This window comes from Marmota marmota, unplaced genomic scaffold (genome assembly GCF_001458135.2).
Source record: "Marmota marmota marmota unplaced genomic scaffold, marMar, whole genome shotgun sequence".
In the NCBI taxonomy this organism is placed as follows: Eukaryota; Metazoa; Chordata; class Mammalia; order Rodentia; family Sciuridae; genus Marmota; species Marmota marmota.
This window is the reverse complement of record NW_026000242.1, coordinates 18,162,064-18,175,375: the sequence shown is the minus strand read 5'-3', so window position 1 is coordinate 18,175,375 and position 13,312 is coordinate 18,162,064. Positions and strand designations below refer to the sequence as shown.

Genomic DNA, 13,312 nt, shown 5'->3' with positions numbered 1-13,312 from the left:
TCTCTTAATTGGTGAGTTTAAGCCATTAACATTTAGGGTTATTATTGAGATATGGGTTGTTCTTCCAGCCATATTCGTTTATTTATGTTACTAAACATGGTTTGTTTTCCTCTTTGATCATTTTTCCCCCCTTTAGTGTCCTACCTCCCATTGTTGGTTTTCATTGTTATTTTCCATTTCCTCTTCCTGTAATGTTTTGCTGAGGATGTTTTGAAGAAATGGTTTTCTAGCTGCGAATTCTTTAAACTTTTGTTTATCGTGGAAGGTTTTAATTTCATCTTCCATCCTGAAGCTTAATTTCACTGGATACACAATTAAAAATATGGAACGCTTCACGAATTTGCGTGTCATCCTTGCGCAGGGGCCATGCTAATCTTCTCTGTATCGTTCCAATTTTAGTATATGTGCTGCCGAAGCGAGCACATACATTTTTATTTTATTAATTATATCATACAGAGGGACTTTTAAAGATCCTCCCATCTTCAGTGCATAATTTATTAATTTGTTTATGGATAATATATGTATGTGAGCAGGACCTTAATTTGTCTTGATCATCCCTGTATTTTTAGCCAAGAGAACAGTGCTTTTGATACAGCAGGTGTGCAATATGTGTGTGTGTGTGTGTGTGTGTGTGTATTGGAAAACTACATTTTATAGTATTAATCATTTCATTCAGCAACTATTATGTATACCTACTATGAACCAGATTTGCTACATTAGGTATCATTGCAAATAAGGCATGCATGTTCACATGTTCACTGTTCTCATTGGAGAGAAAGAGCAATGCACTTAGAAAATAAAAATACAGTGAAATGATACAATGGAAATTACAGTTGCGGAGACAATGCACGATACTGGAGGATCAGTGGTGTAAAATAGGATGGTGGCACGAGGGATAGAAAATGTTCACTTGATGAAAGAACCGAAAATTTTGCCATTGTTTGAATGCTGGGGTCCAGTGGCAGGAAAAGTGGAGTGGGGGGTTAACTGAAATCACTCATATAAAAGGCTGAGTGGCTTTGTTGCCATTTGCAAATGGGACAAAGTAGAATAGGAATCTTGTGGAAAGATGATTTTAGCTTTGGACGTTGAGTTTAAAGTGACTGAAGATTTCAGTAGGTAGTTAGGGGAGAAGCTGGGAACTCGGGAGAGTTATCTATATTTGAGAATTTGATGCAAGAAAAATCATGCTGTAGATAAAACCTAAGCCGTGGAAGTGGAAAAGACAGCCCAAAGAGCATCTGAGTGTGTCTAAGAATCGATTTCTGAAAAATCTCCATTATTCTCTCACTGTGGATCAACTTCATGGATGAGTGTTTAATACTTAAGGACATAGACTCCAAAGGATGTGCTTGCTTTGGAAACAACATTTATTACTGACAAAGGAGGATCATTTCTAGATTAAGAGGATTAAAGTTATTAAAACAGTCACTTATCAGTCCTAAGGATTATTTTCACAAATACTCTGGGTATTTGTCAGTAACAATTCCTTTCATAGGCTGGCTGTTGATCCACTTTGAGATGTGATTACCTGGAAACAAAGGCACTTGCTGATCAAGTCAGTAGATACGAAAGGTGCAACTTGGAGTGTGCTACTCCTTTAAATTAGTCATTTCAGGGACCATCTCAGACTTCAGAGCTGCTGTTCCTGGAGCCTTTAATTTGCTTTAACTCTACCTTTAATCCTCACATAAATCAAATGGACTGAATAAGTTTTCATCATCTTGACTTGATCATTTGTAAGTTTCATACTCTTAATAAAGTTAAAGAAAACTGTGAACTCTACAATTTGGGTTACATTTGGAATTTCTCTATTTTACTTGGTTATGATTTTGTATCTCTACGAATAAAAGTTTCAATAAAGTAATTCTACTTAAAGCAAAATGCGTTGCTTCTTCACTTGTTGGCAAGCTCTAGGCTTAGCCTTTGCAAGCTCACTTGGTTTTGTCAAGGATTCCATGTGGATTATGTCAATTCAGTTTTACACATAAACACACTGTGCCTGAGAGAGATCAGGAAACTTTTTAAATGATCATAGAGTTTATGATAGACCTGCCTTGACCTTAACCTGTGCTCTTATCACTGAACATACTGACAAACCATCCTCAAAGTGTGTTTCCTCAAAGCAATCCAAAGCAATCGTCTGATTACTATACAAAGAGCCCTGAGCCAATCTCTGATACCTCACAGGCACATAGAAACTTCCTGGTCAGTGGCATAAGTGTCGTTGCAGAAGAAAATATTGAAAACCCTCTCTTCCTGAATTTGATGTCAACCCACAATGATTTTTGCCCCAATTTATGACTGACAAATAAAACGAAAGAAAGAAACCACATTAGATTTCATTTTAGCTTTAAAAAAAGCACATCAAAAGTGAACCAACCTGAAAAATCCAGTCAATACTTTTTCTTCATTCTGAGCCCTCAAACCCTTGCTGTAGTCTTTGCCAGAAATTTTTGGAGTTGGCCTGAGCTAACAAATTAGGAGCCCTCCTGAGCCTTTAGGAAGATAATACTTCATTATTTATTACTATATATGCAAGGGAAAGACAGCCTAAGCAGAATTAATGGCCATTTCCTGCCATGAAGGGTCCAGAGCCACAGGGTGTCCTCATGCTGTGCTGACTCCACCAATCCCCATTCCTCAGGCAGCAAGCCACATCTTGTTGCAAGCTGCCGATTTGGACTAGAAAGGCCACATTTACTATCAGTGTTTTCATGAACATTTATTTGAGGAAGCTTTGTTTCTGGCAATGAAATATCTATCCGTGGGTCTTCTCTATTGTTTTCCCAGCAAGAAAGGTTTGTTTATTACACTGAGTAATTGTAGTTCTGGCTCTGTAAAAGCAGATGAGAGCATTACAGTAGAACAGATAAAAGCATTACAAAGATTCAATGCTATTGAAAACTTTGAGTAAGGCTTCATTTGGTTCCCCTCAGAGCAGATCTCTGGTGCTAAAAGCATCAAAGTGGGCTGTTTGTGTATCTACTGAACTGTAGGGGGATCATGAGCAAAAACCAAAGGGAATGGAAGAGACTGACTCACTTACATTACAATCATCCATGACTTTCATTGCCCCGGATGGATTGATCTTGTTTGGAATGGGGAGGAGAAAAACACTAAAGAAGCAATGTAAGAGATTTATTAGAAATAGATGGTCACTGTTGACACTAATCAGCTTCGTCTGATGCAAATTATTATTATATTTTTCCTCTTATAAGAACATTTCTCCTCCTGAAGCAGCTTGGAAAGTGTCAGAAGTCCACCAGCAATCCCATCTTTACTCTGTGGACTTGTTACTGAACTCAGGTCCTTGGATTGAGAGTTAATAATTGAAAACTGAACCCAGAAAGAATTTAATACAGTTAAGGCTTTACTGGGGACTTCTGTTCAAGTCAGAAGTGAGACAGCGTGGACCCAGAGTTTCAGGCCAGCTCTCACAAAAGACAAGGTATGCAGCTTTTATGGTGTCCTTGGGGTAGGAGGAGTTCCTTGGTTTCTTGATGTGGTCCCATGTGGAGGTGAAATTTCTCTTCTTCATGATTGCACATGGCAAGTCTTACTATCTGTAAGTTTCCACATAGAGGGGTGTGTTTTACTATGTAAAAGGTTAACTATGCTTTACTTCAGAGACAATTTGCCCTTCATTATCTGGGTAAGTCTCTGATATTATTTTCAGAGTGGGGCAGACTATTATCCTGTCTCAGTGGCCTTGTCTTGGTGATTTTGCTTTGTCTGGCTCCAGTTTCTCTCTGCTGACCATATAATCTCAAAAGCTGAGCTGACTTTTCTGCCTCCTATCTCCACTCTTGTTATCTACTCCCATGATAATAATCAGAAAGGGCACGCTTCAGAGAATGGCCCACAGGGTGGCACCATGCCAGAGATCATCCACACACATACACATATACAAAGTGGGAGAGTTGACCATCAAACAGAACCCATATGTGATTTGTAATGCAAGTATGATTATTTAATGCACAGTTAATTTTATGCACATATTTTTTTTTATTCTCTGACAAACCCACCATCACTATATATTTTAAAAAGCTCCTGATAGGGTTATGGGTTAGGAACAGTGTGGTAGGTAGAAAAAGAGCTCGTGTCTTCTCATCCAATAAATTCATGGGCTTCTTAGGCTCAGGAAGACATTATGCATTAGTTCCTAGGGACATCAAAAGGACTCCAATGAAGACATTCTGATTCAGCATGAACTATCACTATCAAAAGCAACTGCCTACCCAGAACCAGAGATGATGCACTGTAATAAGCAGAGGAAATAGAGAGATAAAGAAGAAATGCCACAGAGGAGGAAGGGCAGGAATAAATGCCTTAGGGCCAGGAACACGCAGGAATAGGGGATGAGGTTGAGGTCTAGGAAACCTCTTCTACACTGACAAGACTAATGAGGATAACAGTAATTGGGCTCAGGATACAGGAACTACTTAGGTGTGAGGTTGAATCCCTGGACTTTCCCTGGGGGAAGGTCCATTTTCCATGCAAGTCCAGGCCCTTCTTCACAGTGGTGCTTGATGTGGCAAGCCTGACTTCCTTTTCTAATCTCATGACCAATAAAGAATGGAGCCTTTTCTGTGACTGTGGCAGCATCGTTTCTCACTTTTGTCTGTCTCCTGGCAAATCACTTCATGCTCTAACAGGTCATGCAGCCAGCATTGACTGCACCTTGCTCACCAAACCAGTCAACAGCCGGTTTATCTACGTGGTGTGAAAAGAATCCTTATTTGACAATTTCACTCTCAATTCACCAACAGCAAAGCAATTACTTTTGTCTTTCCTAGTAAAATTTCCTTTCCACGGGGAACAGTAATCTCAAGGAATAATCTAATACCTGTGAAGTTTGAGGCTTCTACTCCACAAAATTTTTTATGATCCTAACATTATCTACGTATGTTTGCTAATTGACATAGGAGATTGACTTCAGGTTTTTTGTTTGTTAACCTCCTAAATATCAGAAGTCATTCCGGTCTGATACTCCTCGATATTTTTAACTCTTAGGTGGGTTGACCAGCAATTTCCTTGGGAACAGTAGTTGTTGATACCTATCTTGTGTCCGTTCTTATACTCAGCTAATTCTTGACTCTTGACTCTTCAAATTCAGATAAGAGAAGCAAAACAACCAATAGAGTCTCAGACTCTTCTCAGCTTTATCTTTTCCTTCAGAATCTCTGTAAAACCCTGGCTGATCTTCTCCCCTCCTCGCTCCCTTCTCCCATTTCTTTCTTCCATCACAAGACTACTTTCACAAATCTTCACCAGACCTAGTAAATAAGGCAGCTCTTTCTTGTTGGAATAACTTTCAGTCTAGTTGCAGCTAGCAGCTACGAGCAGTTTGAAAGTGCTTGAAATATCCACCTTCCTTCAGGCCTGACAGGAGGGCCTGCAGGATGGGGTGAAACCACATCCTCAGCACTTGTGGTTAGCATTGCCAAGCTACTGGGCCAGGAAACCAAGAGCCAGGGGCTTCAGGGCATGAAACCCTGACTCAGTAAGGGCCAAAGACCCTTCCAGATTGCTTTCCGCCATGACAGCAATATTTTAGAGTTTCCTCACAATGTGGTTACATCAGGCAGAAGATGATTGGCTTATGGATATTGTCTTGCTTATGTATGATTGACAGGAACACCCCACTCGAACCCTATAACAGTTGTATACATTCCAAAAATAAACTGAGCTACTGGACGACGACCTGAGGTGGGTCTCCAGCCAGTTCTCTCACCAGCTCCTGGAGTCTGTATGTTGATTCTGCGTCTCTACCTCCCGCGACAAGGTAGCCGAGTGACCATCGGCCATGAAGGGACTTAGGAACACATACACTTTCTCAGATTAGTTCTTCCCCATGACCTTTCCTCTGAGGCTGTGCATCACCAACCATGGCATCTCACACTAGCTCTGGGCGTACAATTGGAATGACATGCACAGTGGTGCTATTTTATAGGCAGGGCATGTGCACAGGCTTAGAAGTAATGATTACACCTACTTATTTGTGTTTACTAGTATTATTTCCTAAGCAGTTTCTAGTCATTTTCAGTTCCCAAGACACTTTCAGGTCACGGAATCTTAGATTATAGCAGGAACTCTGCCCATAAGAAATTTGTTTTGCGATTCCTTGAGGGTACAAAGTGAGAATAAAAAAGAAATAAGAAAGCCTATACAGAGTTAAATTCATGCAAAAAGAAACTTCAGTTCATTGAGGTTTAAATGGAAAGTCAAACCAGATTATAAGATAGTTTTGCCACCTAAGTTATATATAAAGGCTTTTAAAAATGACTGTGATAAAATATAAAAATGCAAAATTTACCATTTAACCATTTTTTCTGTACCATGCAGTAGTGTCTGACTACAGATGATGGCAAAGACATACCTCTAGGAAGAAAAAGGGTGGGCACTAAGATTCCCAGACTAAGCCCTGGCTTCCTTCTGCATGCGCTCCTGCACTTGCTTGCTTGTTCTCTCTCACTCTCTTTGCTTTTCAGAATTTGTTTACAAAATAAGAAGAAAAAAAAGAGAAGATTTGCAGCATTTGCAACATTAGAAGAGAATTTTGTACTATAATTATTTAAAATTTTAAAGTATATCTGCTCTGTTTCCATGTTTGCACTTAATGATTCTGCCATATTTGGATATTTCCCTGTTAGGGCAGATCTGTATTCAAGAAAAATTTGAGACTTGCTGTTTTGGTTTTAAGATCTTTATTAAAACATTTTATTACATTTACTAATGCATATTAATTGTTAAAATGCATTGGTTTCCCAACTACATGGCCATACATGCACTTGTTGGGCTCTGATCACATACACCCTCCCTACTGTGCTCTCTTATCTTCTCCTCTTCCCTCTCCTTTTCCCCTCTCGCAGCCCCCTTCTCCTTCCTTAATAGACCCTCTATTATTTCCAGGATGTTTTAAATTTTGCTTTATTCTAGTTTCCCACAAATGAGAAAAAACATGCAATCTTGTCTTTCTGTGTGTGTGTGTCTGTGTGTGTGTGTTTTCCCCACTAAACATGATGACCTCAGTCGCATTCATTTCCCTGCAAAAGACATGATTTATTCTTCTTTATAGTCAAAAAAAAAAAAAAAACTCCAATGTGAGCTGGGAATGTGGCTCAGTGACAGAGCGTTTGCCTTTCATATGTGAGGCACTGGGTTTGATCCTTAGCACCACATAAAGATAAATTAAAAAATAAAGATATTGTGTCCACGCATAACTAAAAAAAATTTTAAAAAATACTCCAATGTGTATAAATACCATATTTTCTCTACATATGTAGCTATTGATGGGTATCTAAGCTGACTTATAACTTGGAAATTGTGAATGGTGTTGGAATAAAGTGGGTTTCTCTTTTGTATGCTGACTTCATTTTCTTGGGATATATACACAGGAGTGGTATGTCTAGATCCTAAAATAGTTTCATGTTCAGTGTTTTGAGGAACCTCTATTCTGTCTTTCATTGCAGCTATACTAAATATATTTCCACCAACAGTGTATAGGGTTTCTATTTTCCTGCATCCTCACTAATATTTGCTACTTTGTTGTTGTTGTTGTTGTTGTTTTGGTAATATCTATTCTGACTGGGGTGAGATGGAATTTCAATGCAATATTAATTTGCATTTCCCTAATGGCTAAAGATGTTGAGCACTTTTTCATATATTTATTGTTTATTATAGTGTTAATTTTTTTAGTTCTTTCTTCATTCCATATATTAGTCCTCTGTCAGATGAATTTCTGGCAAAGATTTTCTGTCATTCAGTGCAAAGGCTCTTCACTTAGCTGATGGCTTCTTTGCTGCACAGAAGCTTTTTAAATTTGATGTAAACCCAGTTCTAATCTTCATTTTTATTTCTTACGCTATTTGAGTTCTGTTCAGGAAATTGTTGCTTATGCCAATAATTTAACATATTTCCCCTATATTTTTGTGTGTGTGTGTGTGTGTGTGTGTGGTTGTTCGAAGCTTTGGGCCTTATATTTCAGTCTGATCCCTTTTGAGTTGACTTTTGCACAGGGTAAGAAGATAGGAACCTACTTCAGTCTTCTACATGTGGATATTCATTTTTTCCAAATACCACTTTTTGAGCAAGCTGCCTTTTCTCCAATTTATGATTTTTGACAAATTCATCAAGAATCAGATGGTTGTAGATGTGTAGATTCATTTCTGGATCTTCTGTTCTGTACCATCATTCAAAGTGTCTATATTTTTGCTAATATTGTGTCTAATTTTTTTTTTTAAACCATAGTCTTGTTGTACAGTCATGCCTCTAGCACTGCTCTTTTTGCTTAGGTTTGCTTTGGTTTTTCTGGGGTCTTTTGTGGGGTCTTTTAAATATTAGGATTTATTTTTCTAGTTATGTTAAGTATCATTGGTATTTTGATAGGGATTTCATTGAATCTGTAGATCACTTTGGGTTTTATAGCCATTTTAACAATATTAATCCTCCCAAATCATGCACATAAGAAATCTTTCTATGTTCTAGTATTTTTTTTTAATTTATTTCTTCAGTGTTTGTAATTTTCCTTGTACATGTACTTTACCTCCTTGCTTAGGTCTATTAATCTAACCAAGGTATTTTATTTCTTTTGCGGTTATTGCGAATGAGATTGATTTCCTGATTTCTTTTTCAGCAAGTTTATTATTTGTACACAGGAATATTTCTGATTTTTGTATGTTAATTTTGTATGCTACTACTTTGTTGAACAGGTTTATTGGTTCTAATAGTCTTTTGGTAGAGTCTTTAGGGTTTCCAATTATAGAATCAGATAATATGCAAATAGGTTGAAAAACCAGCCTCTACCTCAGAGCAAAGCCTGTCCAAGGAAGGGGGCGTGACCCTTGTCCTTGGAAAGACCCACAGAGCACTGTGCCAGGTGTCCCTGACTCAGTTAGGCTAGGTGGGGACCCATATCAACCCCCTAACAGCCACCAATCAGCATGAGACAGGGAAATACCTGGGATGCCAGATGACCCTCCCAATAGTTTATGGTGGTTGATAACATGTTGGGAAACCATGTAATTCAGCATCTACTCCTCTCATGGCTTAAACCAATCAGTTCAAACGAATCCCCCTCTTGTACTGGCCAATCATCCTTACTCAACTTGTTCCCACCAGTGAATGTGCTAATCATGTTTTAGAGTTGTTTTATGATTTTCCTATGGTGTGTAATGATTTGCTAAGAGATGCTATGATGTATGTGGAGGTCCCCGCCTCCCCCAAAGAGTGTATAAAACTGCTGCAAACCCTGGGCTCGGAGCCCCTCAGCATCACCAGTTGCTGTGTGTGTGCACTGAGGACCCAGCTAGCTCACAATAAACACCTCTTTGCTGCTACATCGATCTTGGTCTCTGGTGGTCTTTTGGGGGTCCCGAATTCGAGCATAACAAGGTAATTTTACTTTCTCCTTTTCTACCTGTATCCCTTTTATTTCTTTCTCCTGATTGATTGTTCTGGCTAAAATTTCTAGCATTATGTTGAATAAGAATGGTGAAGTGGACACCACTGTCTTATTCCTGAGTTTTGAGGAAATGCTTTTAAGTTTTTCCCCATTCAGTATGATGTTGGCTATGGTTTGTCATATGTAGCCTTTATTGTATTGATGAATGACCCCGTATGCCTAGCTTATTTAGTGGTTTATCATGAAATGATTTTGAATCTTATCAAAGGCTTTTTCTACTTCAATTGAGATGAGTATGAGATTTTTACACTTGATCCTATTTACGTGCTATAATACATTCACTGATTTGTGTATGTTGAACCATCCTTGCATCCCTGGAATGAAAACAAAACAAAAAGAAGAGATTAAAAAGATATTATAACAGATATCACTGAAAATCATAGGATCACTAGAAAATGTTATGAAAGATCATACGCCAATGAATTGGAAAATATAGAAAAATTAGAGAAATTTCTGTGGACATATAACTTACCAAAACTGAACTAAAAGTATATAAAAATCAAAACAGATCAATTATAAGAAATGAGATTGAAACAGTAATAAAAAGTCTTCCACAAAGAAAAGCCTAGGACTGGATGGAGTCACAACTGAATTTTACCATACTTTAAAAGAATTATCACTAATGTTCCTTGAACCATTACATAAGTTAGAAAGGGAAGGAACTCATCAAACTCATTCTGTGAAACCAGTATTTCCTTGATACCAAAATCTGATAAAGACAAAAGCACACAAGAGAAAAGCCTAGGCTGGTATTGTCATTAATGTTGATGAAAATCTCCTTAATATAATACTTGCAAATTTACTTAAACAACACATTTAAAAGATCATGACCATCATCAAATTGATTTCCTATTGCCTAGATTTCTGTCACAGAAAGGGTGAGGTATCAATTCATTGTTGTGTTGAAGCCACTAAAATTTGGGACAACGTATTACATGGCAATAAATAATTCATAAATATCACAGTGGGTTACAGACACAAAGACTTTTAGAATAAGGAGCAGAATTTAGACTAACTGTCCACAGAGAGTTTCTACTCTCAGAAATATGTACTTTCATAGCAGTAAAAAGAGGAATAAATACACTCTCTACATGAAAATTTACTGGAAGAAAAAGTTATAAAACACAAAAGGGCAGGTCCCAAGTGATATACACTCAAGGTGCACAGATCAGGTAATTAGAAAATATTCTATAAAGATGAACTTGCCAATAATTTTTATTTTCTTCCTACATGAAGATGCCATACAACTTTTCATTCCACAAGCTGTCCTGGATAATGATAATCTTGAGTTTATCCTTAACACCTGGAGCTATTCTAGGTATTTAATATTGTTAATATGATACAATTGGAAATACCCAGTAGATGAGTATGATGCAACTTCTCTCTTGGATACTACAAAATTCCAAAACTAGAAAGTAATTGACAGAACCTCAGACTTTTAAGAATGAAAGCAGAGACTTCTATGTTGACATCACTTCTTAAAGGAAATCCAGAGTCAGGAACTGTGGACCACAGGAATCATGGTGTGAAGTAGGACAGACAAGGCTGGACATGGAGGAATTAGCAGGAAGCAGGTTTATTGGCTACAGCCAGGTCCAGAGGGAGAAATACTTTTGCTACAATCACTTAATCCTTCTGAACCCCAAGTTCAGAAAGTTTTAGAACTCTATACCCAGTGTTTTAGAACTCTATACCCAAAGGCTCACAATATGTAGAAGTGTACATAAGAGTAGGGTTTTTTCCTATACTTCTGGGCAACTAATTCAGGCCAAGGACACTCTCTGTGAAAATCAGTGCCTGGGAAAGGGAGAGTTCTTCCCCCATCCCCCCTTCCCCAGGATCAAACTACTGAACTTTGTAATGCAAAAGCCTCTGTGAGGACTCTGGACCCAGGTTGGGAGGCCTTGAGTTAGCTTCTCTTATCTTTCTCACCTTCTGCAAACACACTCCCCGCCTGAAAATTCTTTTGCAGAAATTCTTGTTGACAGTCTAAGAACAATTATGGTGAGGGTCCCTGGAGAAGTTCAATTAAGATTTGTGTGTGTGTGTGTGTGTGTGTGTGTGTGGAGGAGCGGGTGTTACTACAGTGAAATTATCAGAAATGAAGCTTGTTCAGTTACATTAATTTAGCTTCTACTCCTTACTATTATTCTCCAGGCTACCCCAACCCTCTTCTTCATGGACAACTGCCACAAAAGGTAATGTGAATACATACCAGTTCATTTGTTTTTCATCTTATTGGGAAAAAAAATTGTAAATATCCTACTAGATTGGTAGGGAGTGGTTCCTGTGACTTTCTTCAGAAAAAAGAGAAACAAGAGGACATAATGTATGATAGTAATCTCTCAGGAATAATACCTGAAATAATGAACAGCTTCAACACAATCATGGTAAATCCATCATTCCAAACTATATCTCTATGAGTCCAGAAAGGTTACAGGTATACTAGATATGATGAGGAAGAATTTTGGTGATAATGGAAGTAATAAATGAAGTTTATTTCAGAATAAAACTTTGAAGTTTGTTCTTACATTTAAGTACAATGAAATATCTCTGTTTCTCAATATAATAAGCGCTATTTGCCTAAATAAGTAAATTTCTGACTCATACATATTTAGAAGTGTTTTGAGAAAATTCAATGTACTACCATAAGTAATTGAAAAAATGACTCATACAAAATTCTCTGCATAGAGTTTAACTTAATAACCTCTGAGTTGCATCACGAGATTGCTTATGGCATGAGAGCACTATCAACATAAGCAAGGACTAAAAATACCTTATGCTACCTATTAGTACCTGAGCATTAGTCCACTGAACAACTGCTTTCACCAGAGTTGATACTAAGGTGTATTATTATTATTATTATTATTTCATTTTTATGTGGTATTGAGGATGGAACCCAGGGCCCCCAGTGCCTCGTGAATGCTAGGTGAGCAAGCTACCACTTGAGTTAAGGTTATTCATACTGATAACTGTAAGGTCCTTGCTTAGCATCTGGATGGCCATCTTAAGAAAAATTTAAGAAAAATTTCACTTTCCCACCCAAGGGCCTTTCTGAAAAAGGCTTACCACTCCCTCATACCAACTCCACCCCAAACTGCCCACATTAGGACCCACCTGGCTGTAATCTCCGAGCCTCCCCCATAAAAGTCTTGAACCTCAAGCCTGTATTGGTTCTATTGTCTATGGAGAGATGGCCTTTATTTGTCAGTTCTGACAAGTAAATTCCTGTGCTTATCTCTGCCTAGTCTCACCTTTCTCACTCTCCTGTCTCCTGGTTCCTCACTTTCCTTTCAGTAACACATGAACACAACTTTAGTTGGGTTAGTACATCTGAATAAATCCCTATTCAAAACTTTTTTTTTTTTTTTTTTTTTTGGTGCTGGGGATTGAACCCAGGGCCTTGTGCATGCAAGGCAAGCACTCTACCCACTGAGCTACATCCCCAATAATCTCTATTCAAACTTATGTGTGCCATCAATATTTAAACTCTTTAATTTGCTCATCTTTGTCATCTTTAATTCACTTTATTGTGGAATAATTGGCACATAATAATATATACCCATTTTAGGTGTAAAGTTCAGTGTGTTTTGCTAAATGTACACACTACTGAAGTCTGCTCATAGAATACTTACATTATCTTAAGAAGCATAATTGTGAACAATTATACCAGCCCCTCGCTCAAGGAAACCACCGATCTGATTACTGTCACCATGTTAGTTTTGCTAGTACTAATATTAATGGAGTTATACAGTATTATGCACTGTTTGTGTAAGAATTCTTTGGATCAATAAAATACTTTGGAGGATTTTCTACTTTGATGTGTATAGGGAAAGTTCATGCCCT

At 37.9% G+C, this 13,312-nt stretch overlaps 1 long non-coding RNA gene and 1 other non-coding gene across 4 annotated transcripts in view; one reads left to right on the top strand and one right to left on the bottom strand.

The window, feature by feature from the left end:
* Positions 1-316: 316 nt before the first annotated feature.
* Positions 317-423, bottom strand: LOC125613977. The gene has a single exon (XR_007344624.1). It is a non-coding gene; the product is annotated as a U6 spliceosomal RNA (small nuclear RNA).
* Positions 424-3,246: 2,823 nt separating this feature from the next.
* The window catches only part of LOC125613958, an 86,982-nt gene continuing 76,916 nt past the window's right edge, over positions 3,247-13,312 (top strand). The window contains exons 1-2 of one of the 3 annotated variants that reach the window (XR_007344581.1): positions 3,389-3,451; positions 11,624-11,664. This is a non-coding gene — a long non-coding RNA (uncharacterized LOC125613958). Of the gene's footprint in view, positions 3,452-11,623; positions 11,665-13,312 lie in introns of all 3 variants that reach the window. The other 2 variants (XR_007344579.1, XR_007344580.1) reach the window with 2 other exon arrangements.